Below are 15812 nucleotides of genomic sequence, written 5' to 3' on the forward strand. Positions count from 1 at the left end.
GCTATCTTGGGCACAACAGGCTTTATATGTTTGTGTATATATGCATGTATTTGTTGTTATTGTTATTGTTATTGTTATTTAAGACACAGTATTTTGTACTACTCATCATTCCCAATCTATGTCTACTGGCAAACATGTCATAATGCTTTTAAAAGGAAAAAAAAATCAAAACAGCTTTCCCAATTATACCTTTGAACTAAAATACATTGTTTCACAAACTCAGTCAATTCTGATTATTCAGTTAAGGGCAAACTTCTGAGATTACTTCTATTGTCACAATAGCTGATTCAGTCATTTTCCACTATAAGATATATCTGTGAGTAGTTGAGAAACAGAACTGAACCAACTCTGCCAACAGCAAAAAAAAATTTCTGGGCCTAATACACACGCATGCACACATATACTGGTATATACTAATTATACCTTATTTCCTACCTGTAGTGAATGGACCAACATCTCCATGTCATATTTAGAGAATTATCTAAAAATACTATCCCATTACATCCAGAAATTAGGTACTAGCTATATTCAAACCTGCTATAGGCAATTCATATAACTGGTAAGTACGTGTGATCAATAATACAACCAAATAGAGGCACCTGGGTGGCTTAGTTTGATAAGCCACCAACTCCTGATTTCTGCTCAGGTCATGATCTCAGAGTCATGAGACTAAGCCCCCCAAGTTGGGCTTTCTGCTTAGCTGAGAGTCTGCTTGAGATTCTCTTCCTCTCCCTCTGCTCCTCCCCCTCTCAAATAAATAATAAATAAATAAATAGTTTTAAAAAATAATAATACAACCAAATATTCTAGAACTTTGCAAGTTTTTTTGTTCCACTGAAAACATTTTTAAGTATTTACCAGAAATTTAGTATTTACCACTGCGCCTGGGTGGCTCAGTGGTTAAGCATCTGCCTTTGGCTCAGGTCATGATCCCGGGGTCCTGGGACCGAGTCCTGCATCAAGCTCACCCCAGGAAGCCTGCTTCTCCCTCTGCCTATGTCTCTGCCTCTCTCTGTGTGTTTCTCATGAATAAATAAAATCTTTAAAAAAAAAAAAAAAACTTACCAGAAATTTAGCAGGTAAAATTGTACAATCCTAAAAAAGATTACATAGATGTCCTTAAAAGAGACAGACAAAACAACTTGATGTACTCAATAACACTGGCACTAGTTTCTCAAGCCTATGGTATCGGAAGCCAGTTTCCCAAATAATTCTCCAATTATTAAAACCAATAAAACAAAACAAAAACAAGTAGCCTTTGAACTAAAAGCGTTTTCTCAAAAACAAAAAATCCAAACTACAAATCTTATTTTGCATATGGTTTATAAATATTTGTTCTTTATTTTTCAGTTTGCTGCTTTGTTAATACAAAAGAAAATGCAAAATCTATTTCACTTCTTCCTGTTTCAGCACCTTATTTTCAGCATCATACTCAAGAAAAGCACACAAAATTCTTACTGGACTCATACACCATAATTTCCTGTGAATATTCCTCTTTTCACACTATACAGCCATTTATCCTCTTACCTTAAAAGTAATACCAACTGTGGTACATTATATTCGCCAAAGATGGCTATAATGGCAGATTTCATTGCATTTGCTCTTCAGATAATGAGATGCTGAAATTCCTCCCTTCATATAATGAGATGCTGAAAATGTCTATGTCTATATCCTCTGAACTTAGGTGTACCTTTAGGACTACCTCAACCAACAGAAAAAAGCAGAGTAACACTATGTAACTTCCAAAACTAAGTCCAATATGCCATGCAACTTCACCTTGCTCTCTTGGGATGCTCTTTCTTGGAACTTAGCCACCATGCTGTGAGGAAGCCAAGCAGCAAAAAGGAGAGGTCATGTGTAGGTGTTCTGGCTAACAGCCCAAGCTTAGGTACCTACCAATAGCTAACATTAACCACCAGATACATGAGTGTGCCAAGCCTTCAAATGATTCCAGCGCCCAGCCATTGACCCTCCCACTCTTCCAGCTATTTCACCTTAGGCCACGTATTAACAGAGACAAGCTGTCCCCACTAAACAACTCTTGCCCAAATTACAGATACATGAGCAAAATAAAGGACTGGTATGTTTTAAACCCACTAAGTTAGGGGTGGTTTGTTACATAACACTATATAATATAAGCTCATAAATACAACTTGAAAAATGGACAAAAAAGAGAAAAGAAAACTTTTAATTACCCTAAGTTTTACCACTGTTAACATTTTGACACGTATTTTACTATCAAGAAAATATTCTGCCCCACTCAACTAAGATTCCAAATGCTCTGTTTTTACCAGGGGGGAAAAAAGGGTTAAATTTTTAAAGGCAGTCAAAGGTATTCATCTAACAAGAAATAGAAAGGAAAAACAGTAGCATTCATTCTACTTATCTTTACTATCTCTTTCACATACCTGTCCTTAGTGAGGTGTCTGAGGATGGCTGGTACACCAATATTCTAATCTGTAGATGTGAATCAAGATCTTGAGGAGCAACAGCAGCTACACTGGACCTCCTCCTCCCTGGAAGAAGTTGCAGAAGCCTCAAATCTGAAATTTTTAAGAAAAGAAAATGCTAAATATAAACATTTCCTTTTTGAAAAATATTTATTTAAGAGACAAAAAGGGTACACACAAGGGAGAGCACAAGCAAGGGGTGAGTGAGAGAGAAAAACAGACTGCTGACCAAGAAGCTGGACATGGAGCTTGATCCCAGGACCCCAAGATAATGACCTGAACCAAAGTCAGAAGTTTAACAAATTGAGCCACCCCAGGTGCCCCTAAACATTTCCTTTCATCCACTTATAATTCCATCTCTACAACTGGATGAGGATGGTAGAATTAAGATAACATGTAAGTGAATGCATAGGTCTCACTGAAAGTAGCATTGGGTAATGTGGCTTCAAGTCCCAGCATTACTTCTTACCAAACTTAGGATCTTACTTAAGGAACAAATTCTCTGTGCCTAAATCTCATCATGTGATGAAGACTAGAGTGACTGGATCAAAGTTTTGGGCTAGTAGTCAGAAGACCTTATCATTCTGCCTTGCTGTAAGAACTTTTGATACGTCTCTGAGCTGATATATCATCTTTAAAAAGAGACAGTTGCATTACATAATGGTTCCTGAAATCTAATCCTTAAACAGTCATGACCAAAAAAAATGGGTGTAAATTTACCAATTGTGCAACTCTGAGATTGTCCTTACTACTTTTTCTGGTATTAAAATGGCTTCTTTTATGAGATGATGTGATAGACAGTACTAGTTGTTTTTTAAATACTCAAAATCAAAAGCTGTGGCCCTATGTAAGCAATATAAAATTCTTTTTAGAGTTCTAGGGTCTACATGATTTCCATGAGCTCTAAAATCCTCTATTTCTAACATTCAATATATTCATTCACTATTCAACTAGTATTTTTTAGGTACCTAATATGTGACAGGCATTCTAGTAGTTGCTGGGGGAGCCCAAAAATAAATAAGATTAGTCCCTGCTCTAAAAAATGTCTCCAGATCTAATAGGAAAGCAGATACATAAACTTCATACAATATAAGTTTTCTAATAGAGGCTTTGCACCTTACAACATACAGGAGGTAGAAAAGTAGAATGAATGGGTTTTTTAAATAAACAGGATTTTATTTATTTTTTAAAGATTTGTTTTTAAGTACTCTCTATACCCAACATGAGGCTCGAACTCATAACCCCAAGATCAAGAGTTGCACACTCCACTGACTGAGCCAGCCGGGCGCCCCAAATTAAGTAGGATTTCAAAGTGAGTTTTATAGTTACATGAGGAATTATTATTTAACCTCTTTAATCTCAATTTGATTTGAAAAACAGGAATGATTACAGATAACACAGAGTTGTGGTAAACAGATAAAATGCTAAAAACAAAAGCCAATCCACCCAAAAGTATGGTTTACACACTTTCCAGAAGACAAATTAAAAATGGATTATATAGGGGCACCTGGGTAGCTCTGTTGGCTAACTGTCTGCCTTCAGCTTAGGTCATGATCCCGGGGATCCTGGAATCAAGCCCCGCATCGAGCTCCTTGCTCAGTAGGGGAGTCTACTTTGCCCTCTCCCTCTGCTCATATGTGCTCTCACTCACTCACTCTGTCTCTTCCAAATAAATAAATAAAATTTTTAAAAAAAAATGTATCATGTTTTACTGATCTGCACAAAAGGGGTCACTCAAACACTGATTTACACTCAGGGATACTAAACACCTGCAGGGGTACAACCAAGTTTGCTACATTTTTTTTTAAGATATTATTTATTTATTCATGAGAGACACAGAGAGGCAGAGACACAGGCAGAGGGAGAAGCCAGCTCCATGAAAGGAGGCCAATGTGGGACTCGATCCCAGGACTCCAGGATCACGCCCTGAGCCAAAGGCAGATAGATGCTCAACCGCTGAGCCACCCAGGCATCCCAAGTTTGTTCCATTTATATTCCTAGAACCTAGTGCAATTCCTTATAAATAGCAAGTATTAATAAGTAAGAAAAAAAGACTGAATAAATGAATGCCTTTTTATAGGAATTAAAGTTATATTCACTGAAAGTAAAAATTCTTAAGTGTTCATTCAAAACTAATTTTAAGTGTATATTTTAAGTGCTCAACCTGTCATATTGGAATCTGGATATGCATGCCTGTTTCATTCATTCATTCAATCATTCTTTATTTATTTATTTTTAAAGATTTTATTTATTTATTTATTCATGAGAGACAGAGAGAGAGAGAGAGAGAGAGAGAGAGAGGCAGAGACACAGGCAGAGGGAGAAGCAGGCTTTGCAGGGAGCCCAACATGGGATTCGATCTCCGGTCTCCAGGATCACGCCCTGGGCTGAAGGCAGCGCTAAACCGCTGAGCCACCCGGGCTGCCCTGCATGCCTGTTTTAAAAGCAAAACAAATTCACCAGAGAATGCAATAGTGGTGTTCCTGAATAAGAAGAATAGCAGCAGCTAACATTAACTGAGCACTTACTATGTGCCAAAAACTCTTCTAAGCACTTTCCATGGATTATCTCACTTAATCCTGTCAATTTTTTTTATGAAACTTTATTTTCAAAGTTTTATGAAATGAACTATTTATACGATCGTTTTATAATAAGGAAAACTGGACATAGAAAACTCAAGTTACTTCTGATATAAAACTACTAAGAAGAAGGATTAGGAAAGAAAGAAAAGAAAGAGAGAGAGAAAGGAAAAGAGAAAGAAAAGAAAAGAAAAGAAAAGAAAAGAAAAGAAAAGAAAAGAAAAGAAAAGAAAAAAGAATCCAGAGCCCCCTTTTCTATTTTTATTTAACTTTGTTTACAAAAAAATAGATTTTTGGACACCTGGGTGGCTCAGCAGTTGAGCGCCTCCCTTCAGCAGGGTGTGATCCTGGAGTCCTAGGATCGAGTCCAACATCGGGCTCCCTGCATGGAGGCTGCCTCTCCCTCTGCCTGTATCTCTGCCTCTCTCTCTCTCTCTCTCTCTCTCTCTCTCATGAATAATAAATTAAAAAAAAAAGAAAAAGAAAAAAATATATTTTTACCCAAAGTAGGAATATTTGCTTCTAATGATTTTTTAACAGAACAAGGAGTTATTTAATAATATGTACACTAAAAACAAATACATGATACAGTCCCTTCTGTCAAAGGCCCTACACACCAATATGGTGGTATTATTAATAGGTGTGATATGAATAAATAATATTCTAATTTTATTTTTTTATTATTATTTTTTAAAATTTAAGTAGACTCCATGCCCAGCATGGAACACAACATGGGGCTTGAACTTGCAGACTTGAAATCAAGACCTAAGCTGAGGGGATCCCTGGGTGGCGCATCAGTTTAGCGCCTGCCTTTGGCCCAGGGCGCGATCCTGGAGACCCAGGATCAAATCCCACGATGGGCTCCCGGTGCATGGAGCCTGCTTCTCCCTCTGCCTATGTCTCTGCCTCTCTCTCTCTCTCTCTCTCTCTCTCCGTGTGACTATCATAAATTAAAAATTTTTTTTTAAAAAGAAATTAAACATCAAAAATAAAAAGCTCTGCAACTGATGAATTATTGAAAACTATATCTGAAACTAGTAAGGTACTATATGTTGGCAAATTGGATTTAGAGAAAAAAATTTTTAAAAGAAAATAAAATTCATTTCCCCCAAAAAAAAATTAAAAAGAGAAGAGAGAGAGAATAGAAAGCTTTAACTAATTCTATCGTGCCCCTCACATCCTCTGGGAATGGTGTAACTCTGGCTAACTCAAAATATTTGGTTACGGCATACCTAGGGAATTCATCCTATAAAGGAGTGGCAGGTACTTAAGGGCAGAAACCAAATTTAGCCCTAGCTGAATCTCTTTGAGCTCAAAAACCAGATGTTTCCAGATGTGGGAGCAGTGCTCCTGCTTAGCCAGGTGCACTCTCACCTCATAGATGCTGCCCTCTGGCGCCCTCTGCAAGCAAAGGAAAGTCAAGTCAACACTTCTCTCCACAAGAAACTAAGACAACTATTCTAAAATGTGAAAACATTTAGGTCACAATTAGCACTTAAAGAGAAAGAGAAATAAAATGGAAAAGATGAGTGCATCACATATATGAAGGATGAATACTGATCTACTGATCCTCATTTTTCTTTCAAATGTCTCTACGTATGCAGGGGGGAGGGGTCACCATCATAAAAGTTTAAAATTTATTGTTGTAGAGAAATGCTTGAACATGTGCACCTGAAGACAAGCAAGAATATATGTTGATAATACCAATAAAATGGAAAAAAGTAATGTCCACCTTCAGGAAAAAAGAGAAATTGTGGTACAGTCATACAACTAATACACATAACTGAGAAAACAAATCATGGTTACACAAATTGATATGGGTGAATCTTAAAAACATTGATTAGCCAAAGAAAGTGTATGTAGTAAAACAAAACAAGAATATATGTGTAGTATGGTTGCATTTTTATAGCTAAAAAATAAGCAATTCTAAATAATATATTTTTGAGGGGATCCCTGGGTGGCTCAACGGTTTGGCCCCTACCTTCGGCCCAGGGCATGATCCTGGAGTCCGAGGATCGAGTCCTACATTGGGCTCCCTGTATAGAGCCTGCTTCCTTCTGCCTATGTCTCTGCATCTCTCTCTGTGTCTCTCATGAATAAATAAGTAAAATCTTAAAAAATAATAATAAATTTATGAAATGCAAACAAATGTGGTAAACTTAAAGGAAAGGAATAACAAAACAAAACCAAAATTCTGAATAGTTTTATCCCTGATGGAGAGACAGGTGAATGAAAATCAAGGAGAAACATACCAACAATATTGGTAATGTTCTATTCCTTAACCCAGGTGATGAGTTCACAGGTATTGGTTTTATTATATGCTTCATTACTTCTATACACAGCATCATAAATAGTTCATAATGGGAGGGGAAAACAGAAAAGGAAAAGTAAGCAGGAAAGAGAAGAATAGACATATATAACATAGGTCAACATCAACTTCCTAGCTCTCCTTGGAAAGGCAATGTAGATTTCTATTAAATACAGGCTCCATCCAGAAACTCCACTAAAACAAAAGATTTTTAAGAGCACAAAATGGGGCATCTGGGTGGCTCAGTCAGTTGAACATCTGACGCTTTTTTTTTTTTTTTAAGATTTTATTTATTTATTCATGAGAGAGACAGAGAGAGAGAGAGAGACAGAGACACAGGCAGAGGGAGAAGCAGGCTCCATGCAGGCAGCCCGATGCAGGACTCGATCCTGAGACTCCAAGATCACGGCTCAGGCCGAAGGCAGACGCTAAACCACTGAGCCACCCAGCAATCCCAAGCATCTCTCTTGATTTCAGCTCAGGTCATTATCTCAGGGTCATGAGACTGAACAACCCCCACCCCCCACCCTGGCCAGGCTCTGCAGTTCAGCAAAGAGTCTGTTTGGAATTCCCTCTCCCTCTCCCCCTCCCCACTGCTCCCCCTGCTCATGCAGCAACCACTCTGAATAAATAAAGTCTTTAAAAGCGGGGTGCAGGGGGACTCATGGGTGGCTCAGTCAGCTAAGTGCCTGCCTTAAGCTTAGGTCATGATCTCAGGATCCTGGGATAAAGCCCCATGTAGGACTTCTTGCTCAACAGAGCGTCTGCTTCTCCTTCTCCCTCTGCCCCCTCCCCCTGCTCATGCACTTACTCTCACTCTGTCAAACAAATAAAATATTTTAAAATTTTAAAAATAAGGAACGCCTGGGTGGCTCAGCGGTTGAGCATCTGCCTTTGGCTCAGGCCGTGATCCTGGGGTCCTGGGATCGAGTCCCACATCGGGCTCCCTGCATGGGGCCTGCTTTTTCCTCTGCCTGCATCTCTGCCTCTCTCTGTGTGTCTCTCATGAATAAATATTTTTTTAAGAAATTTTTAATAAAATGAAGAGCACAAATCTGAAATGAAATGCAAATAGGTATCCTCAGTTTTTAACAATTAAGATAATGCCTAATGGAATATAAAAAAGAAAAATTGAGGCACCTAAGTGACTCAGTTGGTTGAGCATATGCCTTCAGCTTAGGTCATGATCCCAGGATCCTGGGATCCTGAGCAGGTCCCGCTCAGCAGGAAGCCTGCTCCTCCCTTTCTCTCTGCCTGCTGCTCCCCCTACTTGTGCTATCAACTGAATGAATAAAATTTTTTTTTAAAAAAAGAAAAATGTAATTCAGAATACACTGTAAATATTTAAATGCTCAAGTATAACCATCCCAGCATTCATATTATTAAGGAAACAGACACAAAAATACACAGAAATGCCATGTACATCTACAAATATAAACTGACACAAAAGAATTGCATTAGAAAATCAGATGCTAAAAGGATAGATGCCATTGGTAATATGATTTTCCAAAACATTTAACTACTCTTGTTAAAGTTCTGAACAAAACAAAGTACAATCTGCCCTCAGTTTACTAAGCAGTTGCTTTACTGGAAAACTAGTGTCTCTTAAAACTATGCAAAAAGCTACTTTGTTTAAATGTGTTTAAATGTATAGCAGAATTAGTATTAGATAAGTACAAACAGGTTTTTCACCTACAAAATCTGGGAAAATGTTCAAAAATCATGTAGAACTGTCTCACGTTGTGGAATGTATGGCATTCTTGGCTTTTGCTCACTGAATGCCAATGCTGCACCCACCCCGCCCTAATCATTGTGGCAATCAAAAGTGCACCTTCAAAGATTCAGATTCATAGGGGTCCTGACCCCACTGAGAACCAGTGACTTTTTAGAAACACTAAGTCCCGGTATGGCTTCCAGACAGCCTTTATTTTCACAACACCATAAAGCTAAAGGAAATGGTGTTATAGCTGTAGTTAAAGGAAATAGCTAAAAGCCTACCCAATTTCTAACTTTGGCAGAGTGGTGCCTGGCTGCATCAGTTCTTGGAGTCTTGAGTTTGGGTCCCATGTTAGGTATAGAGATTACTTAAATAAATAAAAACTTAAAAAAAAAAAAAAGAAAAGAAACCTTCATCCAGTGAAAAAGTTTATTAGAGAAAGTATAAGGGCAGATTAAAACCCAAGGATCTTCACCCTAAAGGAAAGTGACACATCAAACCAAAGGCTGACAACTTTCTCACTCATCTGACCACAATCTGAGGTCAGTGTCATTGTGCAAAATATAACAAATGTCCCAATTGAAAAACACTGTAATACTCAAAAAGGGTGTTACAGTTTACAAAGTATTATTTAATTTTAATCTTTATAGCAATTCTATAAGACATATCATCTTTTATATTATTTATAAGGAAAACAACCTCAAAAAAGGTCAAAGTCACAGAGCTGGTAAACTGAGAGATAGGACTGCAAGCCCTCTGATTTCAAATCCTGTGTTTTTCCCATCCAACTATACTGCCTCAACAAAGATTCAATAATAATATGGTAATATAGATAAAAAGAAACCCATCAATCAATACAATAGAAGTATTAATGGCAAAAAATCAATATAAAGCCTCTTGATCGGGCAGCCAGGGTGGCCCAGTGGTTTAGTGCCGCCTTCAGCCCAGGGTGTGATCCTGGGGACCCAGGATCGAGTCCCACGTGGGACTCCCTGCTTCTCCCTCTGCCTGTGTCTCTGCCTCTCTCTCTCTCTCTCTCATGAATAAATAAATAAAATCTTAAAAAAAAAAAAAAGGCTCTTGGTCTATTTTTCTATTTTGACGTATTCCACGGTCATATAGCTATAGTAGCTATTTCTCAATAAGAGAATGTTTTTAAAAGATATATTTATGTATTCATGAGAGAGACAGAGAGAGAGGCAGAGACACAGGCTGAGGGAGAAACAGGCTCCTCGCAGGGAGCTTAATGTAGGACTCGATCCTGGATCCCGGGATCACGACCTGAGCTGAAGGCAGGCACCCAACCACTGAGCCACCCAGGCAACCCTCAATATGAGAATTTTTTAGGTTTTTTTAAGTAATCCCTACACCCAACATGGGACTAGAACTTACAACCTCAAGATCAAGAGTTCCATGCTCTACAGACTGAGCCAGTCAGGTGCCCCAGAAGAAAAGTAAAATTTTAGCAATTACCATGACATATAGTATCTAATTACTTTCTGATATCAAAAAGATTCTGGAACATAATTTTAATCAATCTTCTACTTAATCAAAAATTCTGGAATCTCACTATAGATTCTGACAGTTAAAGAGTTAAGGAAGTCTTTTTAAAAATTTTGTTTGGGGGCACCTGGGTGGTTCAGCTGGCCAGGTGACCGACTCCTGATTTTGGCTCAAGTCATGATTCTGGGGAACTCAGATTGGAGCCCTGCATCTGGCTCTGCACTCAGCAGGGAGTCTACTTAAGGATTCTCTCTCTCCCTCTCCTTTTGCTCCTCCCCACATCGTGCACTTGCCCTCTCTAATGAATAAATAAATCTTAAAAATAAAAAACTCTTTCCATTTGGGGAGAAACACATAACCATTAAGAACTATATAAAACCTCAGCTTAACCAAAGTGTTTCTTAATGTAGTTCCTAGATTAGTCCTCTGAAGAAGTTCTCTAAAGCTTTTTTTTTTTTTCTTAAGATTTTATTTATTTATTCATGACAGACAGAGAGGTAGAGACACAGGCAGAGGGAGAAGCAGGCTCCATGCAGGGAGGCCAATGTGGGACTCCATCCTGGGACTCCAGGATCACACCCTGGGCTGAAAGCAGGCACCCAACCACTGAGCCACCCAGGGGTCCCAGGTTCTCTAAAGTTCATTTGACAATGACAGCATGATGGGATGGCATATTGTATTAGTTCTCATTTGTGACTGGTAAATTAAATTTTCAAATGGTATTGTGATATGCTTCTTAATTGATAATACACTTCCATAGTTCCAAACACCCATATGCACACAACAGTTTATAAGACAAGACAAAAATAAAAACAAAGGCATACTAGGGCTTGTTTTAAGAGGAAAAAGGAAGTAGTATATCTTATTATTTCAACTGAAGAAATATGGAAGTAAGATCATTTATTAGCATCTCCAAAGGGCAGAAAAATATACTAAGGTTTCCCTAACAAAAAGTGGACAATAATCTATGACTCATCCCTCTACTAATTTGAATCCAAAACCCAAAAAGAAAGAATTTGATATTTCTATTTTTAAAAGAAAAAAACATTTTTAATTTATGCCTCTAAATTCATGGGTAAACTTGAATTGAGTAGAGTGAAGACAACACGAAAGCCTATTATAGTTATAAACTACACACACAAGCTGAAAGTCTTATATATTTTCAAAAATTTTATTTTTAAGTAATCGCTACACTCAAAGTGGGGCTGGAACTTACAACCCCAAGATCAAGAGCTGCATGCGGGGCAGCCCTGCTGGCTCAGCAGTTTGGCGCCGCCTTCAGCCTGGGGTGTGATCCTGGAGACCTGGGATCGAGTCCCATGTCGGGCTCCCTGTATGGAGCCTGCTTCTCCCTCTGCCTGTGTCTCTGCCTCTCTCTGTGTGTCTGTCATGAATGAATAAATAAAATCTTAAAAAAAAAAAAAAAAAAGAGCTGCATGCTCTACAGACTGAGCCAGCCAAGCACACTTTCCTTATAATATTTTATCCCTCCTTTTTGTTCCTCTTTCCCAAAGAGGAGCTTTATTCAGTCTTAACTATAGTTACCTAAGCCAAAATCTCTACTTCAAACAAGACCTTATTTTCTCCCTCATGCACACTGTTACTTCTTTTCCTGACTTGAGATTCACTACATTACAACTTACCTTTTTTTTTTTTTTAAGATTTTTATTTTATTCATGAGAGACAGACAGAGAGAGAGAGAGGCAGAGACACAGGCAGAGGCAGAAGCAGGCTTCATGCAGAGAGCCCAACGTGGGACTCGATCCCGGGTCTCCAGGATCATGCCCTGGGCTGAAGACGGCGCTAAACCACTGAGCCACCTGGGCTGCCCCATATTACAACTTTTATAACCTCTGTGATATCTATAATAATAAACTGACTTTTTTGATTAATAGCTAATGGAAAGTATATGCAATAGAGCTTAAAAGAATATCAATCACCTGAATATTTCTAAAATGTTACCACAAATACAAAGAATTAAGTACTTTATTGTATTGAAAAAATTGCAATTCATTTTGAAAAATCTCCAATTCAAAGTTGCTAAGACATAGATTAAAAACCAAAAAAGCCTCAAAACATGCCATAATCCCCAGACACATTCATACAAATTTCAAATATTGACTGACAAGTGTTTTAGGGATTTATATATGTGTATAAATACAGAAACCAACAAGGAATTACAGGACTCACTTGAAAATATAACAGCTGACATATATAAAGCACTTACTATATGCTAAATATTGTTCATAGAATTCAGATACAAATGTGTATATAACCTCATTTCATCAGCACAAAAAACAACAGATAAGGGCTATAATTCCAATTTTAAAGATGAGAAGCTAACTTTGAAAGATTAAAAAGGCTTCTAGTTGGTTCAGTAAATTCATCCAAAAACAATATACAAATGTGTCAAATACATAAATAGACAATGCATAACTAGCTCAAAAAATAACATACATATCTCTCAAGCAGTGACAGGGAACATAAATGCAAAATGGTAAGCAGTGCTGAAGCCAGGAGCCTACTAGGGTCCTACTCCAAAAATAGGCCATGGCAGCTTGGAGTTTGGCTTCCCTGGGAAACAGAGACTAAAGTGCTCTATATAAGACAGGATTTATCAGAGCTAGGGCTCCCTTATAAAGAAAACAAGTTGGAGCACCTGGCTGGCTCAGTCAGTGGAGCATGTGACTCTTAATCTCAGGATTGTGAGTTTGAGCCCCACACTGGTTATAGAGATTACTCAAAAATAAAAAATTTAGGAATGCCTGGGTGACAGAGTCAATTGAACATCCAACTCTTGGTTTCGGCTCAGGTCATGATCTCAGGGTCATGAGGCCAACTCCTATGTCAGGTTATATGCTCAGGACAGAGTCTACTTGAGACTCCTGCTCCCTCTGCCCTTTCCCCACAACATGTGCTCGCTCTCTCTCTCTAAAATAAATAAATAATTTTTTTAAAAGATGAAATTTAAAAAAATAAGAAAACAACTTGCCAACTCTGTCTGGGGCTATAGCTTATAGTAAATAACTCCCATGAAGGTTACAGGACTTAGACACAGACACAGCTTCAAAACCAAGAAAGTAACCAGACCACCTATTAGCTCTCTAACGGGTTCTGCAATATCCACACTATCACCAATATCTTTGAGGGACAGGAACTCTAAGCTTAGTTCTAGAACTGGGGTCCAGAGGCAAGCATAAAACTTGGGAGGGAGTTAAACATAGACAATGAAAGCGCCTTGAGTCTCAATAATATTTGATACATCCGAAAAGGGATTAATATTTAAAATATATAAAGAATGTATATAACTCAACATCAAAAAATCCTCCAAATGATCTGATTAAAACAGGAAGAGGACCTAAATAGGCATCTTTTCTTTTCTTTTTTTTTTTGACATTTTTTCAAAAAAGACACACAAACGGCCGACGCATGAAAAGATGCTGAACATTACTAATTACTACACAAATGCAAATCAAAACCACAATGAGATATCACCTCACCCTAGTCAGAATGGCTAGTATCAAGAAGAAAAGATACAAGTATTGGTGAGGATGTAGAGAAAAGGGAACCCTCGTGCACTGTTGGCAGGAATGTAAATTGGTGCAACCTCTATGGAAAACAGTGTGGAGGTTTCCCCAAAAAATAAAAACAAATACTTTATGATCCAGTAATTCCACTACTGGGTATTTACACCCCAGAAAACAACACTATTTGAAAAGATATATGCACCTCTGTGTTCACTGGGACTCGGGTCCCCAGGATCAGGCCCTGGGCTGAAGGCAGAGCCAAACTGCTGAGCCACCCGGGCTTGCCTTTTTTTTTTTTTTTTTTTTTGAGATTTTAAAGATTTATTTATTCATGAGAGAGAGAGAGAGGCAGAGACAGACAAAGGGAGAAGCCAGCTCCTCACAGGGAGCCCGAAGTGGGACTTGATCCCAGGGGGATCAGGCCCTGAGCCGAACGAAGGCAGAAGCCCAACTACTGAGCCACCCAGGCATTCCTCTCTCAAATCTTTAAAAAAAAAAAAAAAAAAAAAAAAAATGCAACTCAGATATATAGATTATACCTCAATTAAAGTTCTAGCATATGTTACCATATTAAAATATTTTGGAAAATTGTCATGAGAAAATGTTTTGAGAGTCTACTTATATGACTTTTTTGGGAGAAGAGAGAAGTAGACAGGCGTTACGTTTATAAAATTTTTTGAAGCTCTGGAAACATGTAAACTCAGCATTTGTCTTCTTGTAACAAACATTCCTATCCTGTTTTGTTTTTAAAGATTTTATCCATTTATTCATGGGAGACACAGAGAGGCAGAGACATAGGCAGAGGGAAAAGCAGGTTCCTCACAGGGAACCGGATGTGGGACTCAATCCCGGAAGTGGGATCATGCCCTGAGCCAGAGGCAGAGCCACCCAGGCATCTCTCCTATCATATGTTTAAAAGAATGTTACAGTGTTAGAATTAGTAGAGAAAAAGAACCTGAAGCCTAAATTAGGTTAAGCCAAAGTCACACAGCTGGTTATTGTCAGAGTTAGGTCTAGAATTTAAGTGATGGACACTAATTTGATGCTTGTTTTACTAAAACACTTTTTATTCTGAGTTATTCTTTCTAGAGACTATTTTTAATTCCTGTTTGGAACTTTTTAATTGTGTCATCCTAAAGCTGGAAACCACTCCCTTCCTAGTGGTAGGAAAGTCCTGTGTCTGGTTGATAATAGGACTGTGTCTGGTTGATAAATAGGAAGGCTAAATTTGAGAGATCCTGCATCACTTAAACTTTGCTTAGACATAATGAACAAATTTAGTTATAAAGACACTTTTCTTTAGCTGAGGGAAACTGGATGCTTAGTTTTGAAGTTGTCAAAGGTTACCAGTTAGAAATAGGTTTTGATAACTTTATTGCATTAACAAAAAAAAGCTTTTGCTGGGGCCCCTGGCTGACTCAGGAGTGTGCAACTCTTGATCTCATGAGTTAAGCCCCATGTTGTGTATAGACATTACTAAATAAATAAATAAAAACAAAAAACACTTCAACCTTTTCAGATTATCATGATTATTGGTTTGTTAGGAAAGTAAGAAAGGTTTAAGAGTGGTAGGGTTTTTTTGGTTGCCTTAAGGAATGAAGATTTATATTATAAATACCCAGGGGTGTGATGAAGCACCAGAAAATTTAAATAGTTACACATTCAGAAAGTGGAAAATGGAATGTCATTCAGTTACAATGGCAGATTTAGTTGTCATATTTTTTTTTT

General features: G+C 38.0%; 1 protein-coding gene across 19 annotated transcripts in view; it reads right to left on the reverse strand.

Annotated features, from left to right (window-relative positions):
* The window catches only part of NUMB (NUMB endocytic adaptor protein), a 162650-nt gene that overhangs the window by 124629 nt on the left and 22209 nt on the right, over window positions 1-15812 (reverse strand). For all 19 annotated transcript variants that reach the window (XM_072839225.1, XM_072839222.1, XM_072839210.1 and 16 more), the window contains exon 2: window positions 2409-2543. The gene's annotated coding sequence lies outside the window, so the exon portion shown is untranslated. The remainder of the gene's footprint in view (window positions 1-2408; window positions 2544-15812) is intronic.

This window comes from Canis lupus, chromosome 9, assembly GCF_048164855.1.
Source record: "Canis lupus baileyi chromosome 9, mCanLup2.hap1, whole genome shotgun sequence".
Classification (NCBI taxonomy): domain Eukaryota; kingdom Metazoa; phylum Chordata; class Mammalia; order Carnivora; family Canidae; genus Canis; species Canis lupus.